At 40.5% G+C, this 11,895-nt stretch overlaps 1 long non-coding RNA gene across 1 annotated transcript; it reads left to right on the top strand.

Moving 5' to 3' along the window:
- Positions 1 to 9,353: 9,353 nt before the first annotated feature.
- On the top strand, positions 9,354 to 11,024 carry LOC310993696. Its single transcript, XR_014595756.1, has 3 exons — positions 9,354 to 9,526; positions 10,259 to 10,324; positions 10,784 to 11,024. It is a non-coding gene; the product is annotated as an uncharacterized lncRNA (long non-coding RNA).
- Positions 11,025 to 11,895: the final 871 nt, after the last annotated feature.

An 11,895-nucleotide genomic window follows, 5' to 3' on the forward strand; every position in this document is an offset into this window, starting at 1 on the left:
TCAAGGATAATCCAAATTTTTATGACTGAGACCGTTGTTTGGATTTCTACAGCTGGCACAGCTTTGGTTTTAATTTGAGTAACAATGTGACGTGAGCATCGTTTCACAGGCCAAAGCTTTTCATCCTGGCTTTGTGCATGAAGATGGAGAAGTGTCACTGCTGGAGAATTGAGGAGGATTTCTTGAAGATTCCTATGCATTTGTTGCCTGACAAAAGTTGTTACGGCTGTAGAGGCATGACGCGGTGACAGGAGAGAGATTTGCCGAGGCTTAACGTAAAGCACTTTCTAAAGAGACTCCAGCACAACAGTGTTGTTCCCTGTCTCGGCAGGCTGCTTTAAGAGAGAGCAATGAACGCTGAGAGATATGGCGTGCCTGCAATAAGCAATATGGTGAAACATTTGGGAGGAGAGATGCAGAGGGGAAACCTTGGCACGCTGAGAGCGTTATTACGTACGTCTACAAATCTAAGCCAAGCTTTCATCTGATGAAAGGCGTGAATACACACAGAATACACACAGCCTGTATCGAGCTCTGTAAACTTGTCTTTTTTTCCCCTCCCTGACATTTCCTTCAGCAGCTGAAAGGCTTTTTTGATGTTCAGTTTGCCACCCTAAGAATTTTTTCTGACAGGCAGACGTATAAGCTTGATAAATATTTGATTTGGATGCCCTTGTGTTTTAAAGCACAGAAACCGTAACAATTCAAAGAGCACCTTGCTCGGCCCTGAAACATATAAAGTTGAATTAAAAAACCAAACCAAAACAAAAAAAGCGTTCTCTGTAGCCTCTGTAACGCCGAAAATCAAATGTCAGTACAGATTGGTTTCCTGCCATCGTGTAACCTTCTCTTTAACCTTCTCATAACAATATGAGTCACTTCACAAATAGTAGCATTTGTCAGAGCTGGGAAATACGGGAAAACCTGATTGTCTCAACCTGATAAAGAACCAAAACAATGATCTAAAAGACTCTAAAAGCTGCATCAACGTGCAGCAACAAATCAATGTCCATTAGACAGCGAATCTCCTGCCAGTCTATTGGGTTCATTATATCACCAGTTGTAGACAAGTCTAGACCAAAACAACTCTCTGAAATCCAAGTATCACATATTGTCCCTGGCGGTCATCCAGAACCCACGGCCAAATACGCAGCGCTCCTCTCTCTGGAGAGGGAAGATTTAGATACTGAGAGAATGAAACCAACATTATTAGCTGAGGAAAGTGGTCAGTCACTTCTCAGATTTCCAAGAATTTAGGTATTTTACTGGCATGGGTTGGTACACAGGTAAGCCAGTTCAGTCAAGGCAAAAAATAAAATAAAAAATACAATAGGAGCTGTCTATGACAAGGACAAAACCTGAACAGAGGTTGTACACTCAGAATAAACTGTACAGGGAAAATAAAGATTGTACTGTCGACACAAAGGACAAAGACAAACTGATGATGAGGAAAGAAGAAGAAGGACAGGAGAGGCTCATTTTGACTGCAGGAACCTTTTGAAGGCCCCAGGAGCCAGGGTCTGAATTTACCTCTGACTTAAAGAGGAACTATACAGGATTACATTTTTACCTTAATTAAACAGCTTCAGAGTAACTGTGATGGTTTAATAAATTACTTTTTTACGAGGTAGAATGGAGGCTCTCTACCTTACATGTAGCATCTCTTGACTGAAAAACAACTTTGCAAGATCAGTGCCGCCATCGTATATGATATATAACATTACCTACTGCTCTATATTAATTGATTTCTCGCGGGCGTTGTTGTAAACAAATGCACATGGCCAGGAGGAGGGTTAGCAAAACAGCGGAAGAGCGACCAGACTTGCATAGTTCCCCTTTAATTATCTACCCTGCCCCCCCCAAAAAAGGTTCGGGAACTCTGGAGAGTGGTCTGCAGTGCTGAGACATTTGTGATTGGTCAAGTAAATATTTTGTTTTGATTCAAGACTTTCATTTGAGTGGAGTCCCAGACGGAGGCATGTGACAGATGGACCAATGATGACCTGCAGGCCTTGTCCAACATTTATGCAAAAAATAATATCCAAGTGGGAATTGGAATCAGCAACCAGGTCTACGCCAAAACCTCATCAGTTAGGCCAAGGATATGAGGCCATGGTAGAAATTTGGACAACAATTGGACACAAGAACCTTTTAGTTCCTGAAGAAAATTACCCAGAACTAAATGTTTCTTAGGTTAACCTAAACCAAGAAGAGTTAGTTCAATCAAAATACAACAGGAAGTGCATAAAAAAAAGACAGAATTCAGGGTGGATAGGTCAACAAAACACATGAATCTTACACAGAGAGCTGTTGGATTTCCATGCAGGCATGGCAGTTACTATTACCCAAGACCATTCATCATCTCATTCCACTTGTAACCTTGGCGACAAAGATTATTCAGTGTTGAGGAAGTGCTTATTTTAACCCAAACCACAACCAACCATTATGTTATTATCGTGACCATGGCCAAGGAGGTAGGTATGTATTATGGGTCATATCAGAAGGTTGATAAAAATTACCTGTGTGGTTGTTCAGGTTGGAGTAGTTGTAGCTTGCTCAGCACTGTACAGACCTATAAATGCTGAGCTGTAGCGGTACATATACCAGTCAGTACTGATACTGAGAGTTGAGCTTCAGTGTGTATGAATGTAATTCATGAGAGACGGACGGTGCAGTGATACTCACAGACGCTGCAGTTAACAAACCACTCTGCTTTGGTCAGAGCACAGAGCGACATAAATTCATGAATTCATCAGCGTTCGGTCATGATGGAAAAGATGAGACTGCGGAGACGAGAGTAGAGGAGGGGTGGGGGTAATAAAGCAGAAGAGCAAATCAAAGATACAATCAATGAGAAAGAGATGGAGTCATTTACTCCAAAGTTCTCGTCCCTGTGGTTTGGCAGACTCCCTCCGACCGCTTCTTTATGAGAAGAACAACAACAAACACAGATGTACTCCGAGCGCACGGCAGCCGGGTGTTAAAGCTAAGTGCTGTTTAACTGCTCATCCAACTGAATCTGAAACAACCAGAGCTGAAAAACTCTGAGAGGTGGTGAAGGTTTAGTCTTTACAAGCAGACCTGTCCCAGATAATCTGAGAGTTTGTAGCAGCAGAAACGTACAGAGATATATGCTTCAGAGCTTTGTAAGCCAGCAGCAGTACTTTAAAATCACTTCTTTGAGACAGAGGCAGAGAGAGTGCAAAGATTTGAGGACTGGGGTGATGTAATCCACTCTGCAGATCGGAGTGAGGATTCAGAATTAGCTGCACCTGTATAAAGATCGCATCGCAGTGTTCAAGTGTATAAAAGCATGTTTTTTTCCCTGAGTCCTGCTCAGTCAAAGGGTCTTTATCCTTTTAGATTTTTATAGGTAGAGTTGACCAATTGTGTTATTCATGGATGACACAATTCAGGTGAAGCTGAGCATGTGACTTTTAATCACTTTAGAACACAGATTGTACAAGCCCCTCATTGCCCGTTCATTAGAAGCAAGACATTCATTTTGTAGTTCCTTTGTAGTCATTATCTTTCTCTTTAGTTATTCTGGGAATATTTGTAGGGATTAGGTGTTTACTTGTAGTAGTTCTGTCTCTTTTAGTGTATTTGTAGTAATTAAGCATGTCTTTGCTTTAAACTGGTGCATTGTTGTTTTGTAGGAAATTAGTAATTTAGCCTTTAGCCTCTTTGGAGTACATACGTATATGTGGCAATTTTGTATATCTTTGTAATCTTATTTGTATTAAGTATATATTTCTTGGAAATATTTTGTATGTTTCTGTAAGAAATTAGCATATTCTTGTAGTAAATTATTGTATCTTTGCAGTCATTTGGCATATCTTTGTAGTAGTTTTTTGTACCTCTTTGTTGCCATTTTTTGGGTCTTTCTAGCCTTGTGACTCTCTGTAGTTATTTTGATTTTGTTGAGTGGCTGTCTGTTCCCTGTCCAAAACTTCCTCCATCTTGTTTAAATGAAAGGAAACAAATAGGAAGTTATATGTATTTCCAAAAAACAAGAAAAAAAAGACTTTTAAACTCAACACAAACCAAACCTCAGGCTTCCTTCCAGCTGCGGCATCTAAAACTATTACCGTCTCCCACTGATGAGTGAGGGAGCCAGACAAGCCGGAGATGACAGAAGTGATGAGGAAGGAGGGTTAAGGAGGAGAAAGTCTTGTGTGGAGGAAACAGCCATTTGTTTGGTCTGCAGGTGGAAAGTGAAGCTGACAGTAATAACAAAGAGGCCATGAATCAGAGCCATAATTAAATGTGAGCCTTGGACCAAGGTGAGTCTTGGAATGAAGTGTTTCTTGGAACGGCGGTGTGCAGTGTCCAGACAGAGTCCAACCAACGATAAACAGCAGAGGGGAGGAGAAATGGGAGGGCGGCCAATGTCGGGTCATTTTGGGGAAGAGTGGGCGGGGGGGTGGGGGGGGGGGGTCTTTCTATTTTAACCTTTTATTGAAACGGGTCCAAGGATAGATCAGCTGAGCACAGCAACACTTCACACACCACTGAGTCACAGGGTGTGCATTCAGGTGGCATACTTTAGGGATTATGGGATGTGGGCTGCCTGAACTGGAAGCACCACAGAACCATCATCCTCCCAGAGATGGAGACAGGAAGTGGGACTGGGGACGAACACACCGATAATGGATTAGACTGGTGGTTTGTAAAGAGGGACTCATTTATACTTCCTGTTGCATATTCAGAGGCGTAGTCTGACTTGAAAACATTCAAACAAGAGCGCATTGACTCGTCCATCATTATGTCCAGTCAGCACACTGGGACAAGTCTATCAATATTCAGTAGATTTAAAGGGATAGTTCAACATTTTGGCAAATTTGCCGTAATCCCTATAATCTTAGCAGTAGGTTTGTTACCTTTAATTGTCGGTGCAAGCTTTTTTAAAACGGCGGAGCAGAGCCGCAAGCTGCTTAGAGCTACGCTACGGAGGCTAATGGGATTTCTTGGTCTCCCTCATCAAACTCATCAAATACACAATCCAACAACTCCAAAACGCTCTGGTGGACAAGTTGTGACCTGCACATTCACCACACTATGAGATAATAACGGAATGTTACTAGACAGAGTTGTTTTCGAGGCAAATGCAGAGACTGCTGGAGAAGTTTGTGGCTACTTGATTGTTGCCCCAGACTGGGTTGCGTTAGCCTAACCTAGCCAAACAGCTTTGTTGTCATGGTAATGACACGTCCCCTACAATTATTGAGCGATTCAGGGTGTTAATTTACCCATGTGATCAATTGTAGAATTGCAACACACAATTGTTGTCTGGTTCTTTACAGTCAGGATGTTAGTAATGCCGATGTCTTTTAGAAACTGCAGGAACTCCTGAAATTCAAAGCAAAGCAAAGGTACAAATTTCATCTTTTTCACAGTTTTACTTGGTTTATTCATTCAGTTATTGATTCACACAACAAAAGAGGAAGCAAACACAATATTTCCTACATGACAGCAAAACAAAGAAAGAGGAAAAAGATGTCAGTGATAAAAACAAAAGAACAGAAAAAAACAAGCTGACAAGTGAAGAGGCGACTGTTCACTAAGAGACACTAAATGACAACTTTAGACAAGATGTAGGAAAGCATCGGAAACAAAGAAAAAGAGCTGAGAGGAAAATTGCTCATTGGGGAGGTGGTACTGAGACACACAGATGAACGGTCTTTACAGCAGCAGGAAAAGCTCTGGTGCACCAGTCATGGAAATGAGAAACAATCAGCAGTTATCAGAACTATGTCTGGTTCTGAGAGAGAAAAGTACAGAGACAGGAAATAAAAACAATTGCTGTGTTTTGAGCTGGAGGAAGAGGACGGAGATAAGTTTGTGATGACAGTTCAAACGCCTCTGCTGCTCTAAAGGGAGTTCTGCTGTTAAAATACGACTCCACTCGTTTGATGCCGAATTCATTAAAGTCCATGTTTGTTAAAAGGACACTAGAGGTGATGCAGAAGACGAGGACATGTGTGTGTATCACCGTCATTATGATCCTTAATGAGACAAACTCTGTGTTAATGGCCGTTTGTGTGTGTGTGTGTGTGTGTGTGCGGGCCTCTAATTCCCTCCCACGTTCCGCACACATGCAGATCAGATGAAACGATGCCGATCAATTACTTGTATGTGTGTGAACATGTTTGCTTCTGTCTCGGTCCTGCCATAAATTGGTGACCTGGCGTAACCCGTCTCCCCCGTTGCATGCTGGGACTCGACAGCTGCGAGGACAGTGGAGGACTCGTGTCTTCATCAGGACACCGTGTGGTGTCTGTGAGAAACTGAGAAAAGAAAGTGGACGACATGTGGTCAAGGCGATGTGGAGCCAACAACCTGTTCAGACTGAAATATCTCAACTACTATCTGAAAGATCTTCCTCTCAGGAGGAACTTTAATAACTCTGGTGATACTCTTTACTTTCCATCAGCTCCATATTTTAATATGTCCAACAATTTGTCTTCTAATCTAATTGCTGCAGAACTAATGACTCAGCTTTGTCTTTGGAGCTAATTAGCATATAGCCTCTTAAGAGCGAACCTTCATCAGGCAAGTAACCACATTTGGTAACTTATATTTTAATAGTTAAATTTAGAATAGGTATTTTTGCAGGTTTTTTTAAAACACATTTTTATTATTTGTTTTTATTTTATTTATTGTATTAATATTCCTTCAACTTTGAGTTTTTATTTTTTTATTTATTTTTTTACAAGTTTTTTTTTTTTTCCATATATGGTTAATTCACTAACTTTGATTTGTAGCATTTTTGTTATTATTAAAAAGTTTTAAAAAACACCTTTAATAACGGTCCAGGGATGCAATTTTGAATATCCTAGTATTTAAATGAGTGCCCTATAAAGGGTTAATGGCACAGTTTGAACCAAACTTTAAAATAGTAGCTATGGGGGGAAAAAAAAACCCAGACAGAGCAGTTCAGGACAAAAAAGTAAAATAAAGCTGATGTACAGTTTGTAAAGTTAGAAGCAGCAGTCTGACAGGTGGTAATGACGGCTGTGGTAGAAGCTCCTTACCTTACTGAGCCAATGTAGAGTTCTTCAGGGGGATTGTGTCCTCTACCTGAACTCCATCATTATCAAGAATCAGCTCATAGCCTGCAGACACAGCTACACCTGCAGCCGTCAGGAGGACCAGCGCTGATACACATGTCACCTGCAAAATGCATTTCCAACCTTTATACGTTATCAGTTTTGATTTGTCTGAGTTTCACAAAGTCTGAAAAAAAGCTTTCGCTCCCGTCAAAGACAAAGATCTCTGAAGACAAAGCAGCACTGCGTTAAGGTTCGACTTTGTATACTTATCAGGTTTTACTGCAGCTTTTTATAAAGGCTTTACTCTGTTTATGTGGACAGTGAAGAGCGTTTTGATCCTTCTCTCTTATATGTCCACTCAACTACAGCTTCATGTTTTTAAAGGAAACTGATCTCCATCCTCTGCATCAGACATAATCTCAATCCATACAAACTAGGGATGCACGATGGTACAGATAATTATCAACCAATTATTGACTGATAACTATCGGCATAATTATCAGCCAACATACACAGATAAGTCAAATAATGGCATTACTGGAGCCAATTATAATTATCTAACATTGCCTTGATTTTGCTCATTTTCAGCTCATTTGCCCGCTGAGTTGATTCGAAACAATAATAAATGTTGTTTTTTGTTTTTTTCATAGTAGAGATGTTGGTTATATTATTGTCAGAGGCAGAGCTATAAACTAAATTCATCTTTACTCACTACGTCTTAGCCTTTCTTAACCTCAGGTGTGTATAAACTATTAAAAATGTTATCAGCATCAGTTATGAGAAGCAGATAGTTATTGATTATCGGTATCAGTAGAAAAAAAGTTATCTTACATCCCTACAAACACAACAAAAAATGCATGACCATCCATGTACACTAGACACACTTATGCATGCACACAGGAAGCAGTTTCTTGATTAGATGCAGAAAATATTATGAACAAAGAGAAAAGACTTCAGCATTGAAATACCGAATTTGGTAACGCTTCCTTTTACAGTACGGTAATTACCAGGCAATTACCAGGTAATAAGATGTATTTACTAGGTAATAACCAGGTAATTAAATGCAATTACATTGTAATTACCAAGTACTTACTAGGTAATTACAAGGTAATTACCCAGTATTTACATATATTTTTCCTGACTACTACCAGGCATTTACCCAATAATTTCCTGGTAGATACGCAGTAATTGTATATTGTAGATTTTAAACCCGGTAGTTAAAAAATATTTACCTGATATTTATCTGGTAAATACCAACAAATTACCTGGTATTTACCCAATAATTACCAGGTAGATATCCTGCAATTGCATATTGTAGACTATAAACCCACTGAATGTGTCTATATGTGACTTTGTTAGGGTGATAATAACTTAGATATTTACCTGGTAATTACCAGGTATTTACCCCAAATCAACACATGTTTACCTGGTAACTACCACTTATTTACGTGGTAGTTACCTGATATTTACCTGGTAAATATCAACTAGTTACCTAGTATTTACTAGAAATATACGGAAAACTACCAGGTATTTATCCAGGAATTATAGATTATGTATTACCAGTCAACCTGTGTAGTGACAGTGAGGGTATAACTTGCAACTATTTACCAAGTAATTACTTTCTAATTACCCAGTAGTTACAATTTACATTATCAGGTAAAACCTTGTGAATTACCCTGTAAGGAAGGTGGAACTGTACTGTAAAAGGAAGCGTGGTTTGTTTCAATGATATTACCATGTACTTTCCTGGTAACTGTAGATTATAATCCTCTGCCCCCCATCAGGGTGTGTAATTTTGAACATGGTACCTGGTAAAAACTCCCATATCTACCTGATAATTAACAGGTAAATATCAGAGTTTTACAGAGTCGTTACCATGTAAGAAAAGTGTAATTGTACTGTAAAAGGAAGCGTGGTTTGTTTCAATGATATTACCATGTACTTTCCTGGTAACTGTAGATTATAATCCTGTGTAATTTTGAACATGGTACCTGGTAAAAACTCCCATATCTACCTGATAATTAACAGGTAAATATCAGAGTTTTACAGAGTAGTTACCATGTAAGAAAGGTGGAACTGTACTGTAAAAGGAAGCGTGGTTTGTTTCAATGATATTACCATGTACTTTCCTGGTAACTGTAGATTATAATCCTGTGTAGTTTTGAACATGGTACCTGGCAAAAACTCCCATATCTCCCTGATAATTATCAGGTAAATATCAGGGTGATATCGGAGTTTTACAGAGTAGTTACCATGTAAGAAAGGTGGAACTGTACTGTAAAAGGAAGCGTGGTTTGTTTCAATGATATTACCATGTACTTTCCTGTTAACTGTAGATTATAATCCTCTACCACCCATCAGGGTGTTTTGAACATGGTACCTGGTAAAAACTCCAAGGTTGGGTTAAATATTTCGACCCAACAGATTGGGCTGAGATTTGGACGACCTCCAGCTTCAGAAAACAGTGTTTGGTAAGTAAACTTAGAATTATTAGCCTACAGACTTGGTAGTTTAATGTGGTAGCCAATTAGTGTTACTTTAAAAACTTCACCTCACTCTGCGGCCAGGCATTGTTTCCTCGTGTTGCTTGCTTGCTAACTTGCTAGCTAGCTAGTTATTTTCACCTGATAAGTTTCCAGCACAGCAGCAGCAGCAGCAGCATCAATTGTCAGGGCCGTGAAGGAAAGGAAATGACGGTAGCCTCCAGTCTTGTGTTTTAATTGACAGGAGGACCGTTGTGGTGAGTTGGGAAGTGGGTGTTAGCAGCGGATGCTAACTGCTAGCGCTAGTCGAAGTTAGCATCGAGCTAGCTCACCTTTCCTTTGCGATGCTGCTGCTGCTAAGAGGAAGATACTTGCTACCAGCATTGGCTAACATCCAGGACATCTGGTGGTGCTAGTAGCCCTCCTACTCTGCTTCTGCTGCACATAGCTGTCTATCAAAGTCTATGAGTGTAGGGTGAGTGTAGTTTTCTGTTAGCCGTGTGTGTGTATGTGCGCTCGAATTGTTTTGCTTTGTCGTTAGTGGCGGGGGGGGGGGGCGGGGGGTGCGTAACGGACGTCACCATAGTGACTAGCAGCAGAGACGTTTTGCTAGCAGTGCTTGTTGGTGCTAGGTTGGAGCAGAGCGATCGCTCTGGGTTGGAGTATTTGGGTTTGCTATTTTGAGATTATTGTGGTCTTTCTTTTCTCTGCCCACTACAGAACCCAGTATAACTGGTGAGAAGTGCTGGCAAATGACATTGTGGCCTCCTCTCATCGACACTCAAGGCATGGTGAGTATATGTTTGTGTGTTGCCCTGTCTAAAATGCATAGCTATTTGATTTCGACTTCTGGCTAAAAATCAAGGAATCCCTCATCCCAGAATTCATATAGGGCCCTGATTAAAAATTAATGGAATAAATAGATATTTTCGAAAACATTATTGTAAAAATATAGTTCATGATTTGTTTCTACCACATGGGCATCAACAGGATGGGTATTTGAAGGGTTAAATGCAGAGATGCATAGTTTGTTGGCTGTGCACATACAGTATGGGCTAACGTTACTGTACCCAGTGTACAGATTTTATATCTACCTGAGATGGCTGTTACATGTGCCTAAAGAAATGTGCTATGGGCTAAGACTCCAGATACAGTGTCTGGTACAGCATTACCTGTAGAGATGAACCTAACCTGTTGTACAAACTAATTTTTGAATCTTGTTTTTTCTTTTTCTTTATTCTTCAGCCTGGAACAAACATGGTGCAGTACCTGGCAACCACAAGCAGTAGCACAGAATACCTGTATGTCCTCATGCTAGGGAGAAGCATCACTGGGATAGCCTTGGAGCACCCATCTCTGTTGGGTGGGGTGGGGTGTGGATAGGTTATAGTTTTTACGGATGTAATTTGCCAAAATGTGTAGACTGGACATGTGAAGGAGGCAAAAAGCTCTGCACTTTGTGTTTTTCTTTTCATTTTCTTTTTTAATATGCAAGTTATTGTATGTTTAGCACTTAAAGGGATAGGCCAGCATTTTTTTTCCGTGTCTTGCCTCACTCCCGAGTCCATGACCAGCAGATAGACACCATCCTTTTGACTTTGCGTGCAGTAACAAGGCAGAGCCCCTATCGTCCGTAATTAGCTTTGCTTAAACGCTGTAAGTGTATGGGTAGTGTTAGCCTGCCTCCTACCTGAGCCGAAATCAGCAGTCAGAAGCTGATTTCATTTTAGCTCTAAACTCTGTAAATATATCACTTTATCGACATTTCAAACATTTTTAGGTGAGAAAGTAGACGTTTAGATCAGCAGTGTGTCGTTAATTTGTCAAAATACCAGCTGTGGTTTACAATTTTGTTAGGACAAATTCGGCGCTACTCAAGCTGCGGTGTGACCAACCAAACACCGGTTGCTCTTTACATACAGAAAACCATGACGATATAATTTGTGCTTTTGTTTTGAAATAGGAAGCTAACCTACCCTCGATGTAGCTCGCTTGAACCAAAATAACCGTCTCTGCTTCAACCCTCCGTTTTGACCGATCTCGTCTTGTTAACGGCATTTGACCGCTCAAGATGTCTTACCAGAGAGTTTTGTCAGCTCTGAGACGAAGATCGGCCCGCCGGTTTCCGTTTAGAGTTGCTGAAGAGTTTCTCTGATGACTTTAGGTGGAGGCAGGCTAACACTACCTATATACTTCCAGCGTTTGAGCTAAGCTAATTAGCGGTGCGCCAGCTCTCCCCGTATCTCCCTTGTTACTGCACGCACAGTTGAAAGGATGGTGTCTATCTGCCTGTCATGGACTCGGGAGTGAGACAAGACACACAAAAAAAATGTTTGCGTATACCTTTAAGAGTATTG

Source organism: Trachurus trachurus (genome assembly GCF_905171665.1).
Source record: "Trachurus trachurus genome assembly, chromosome: 11".
Classification (NCBI taxonomy): domain Eukaryota; kingdom Metazoa; phylum Chordata; class Actinopteri; order Carangiformes; family Carangidae; genus Trachurus; species Trachurus trachurus.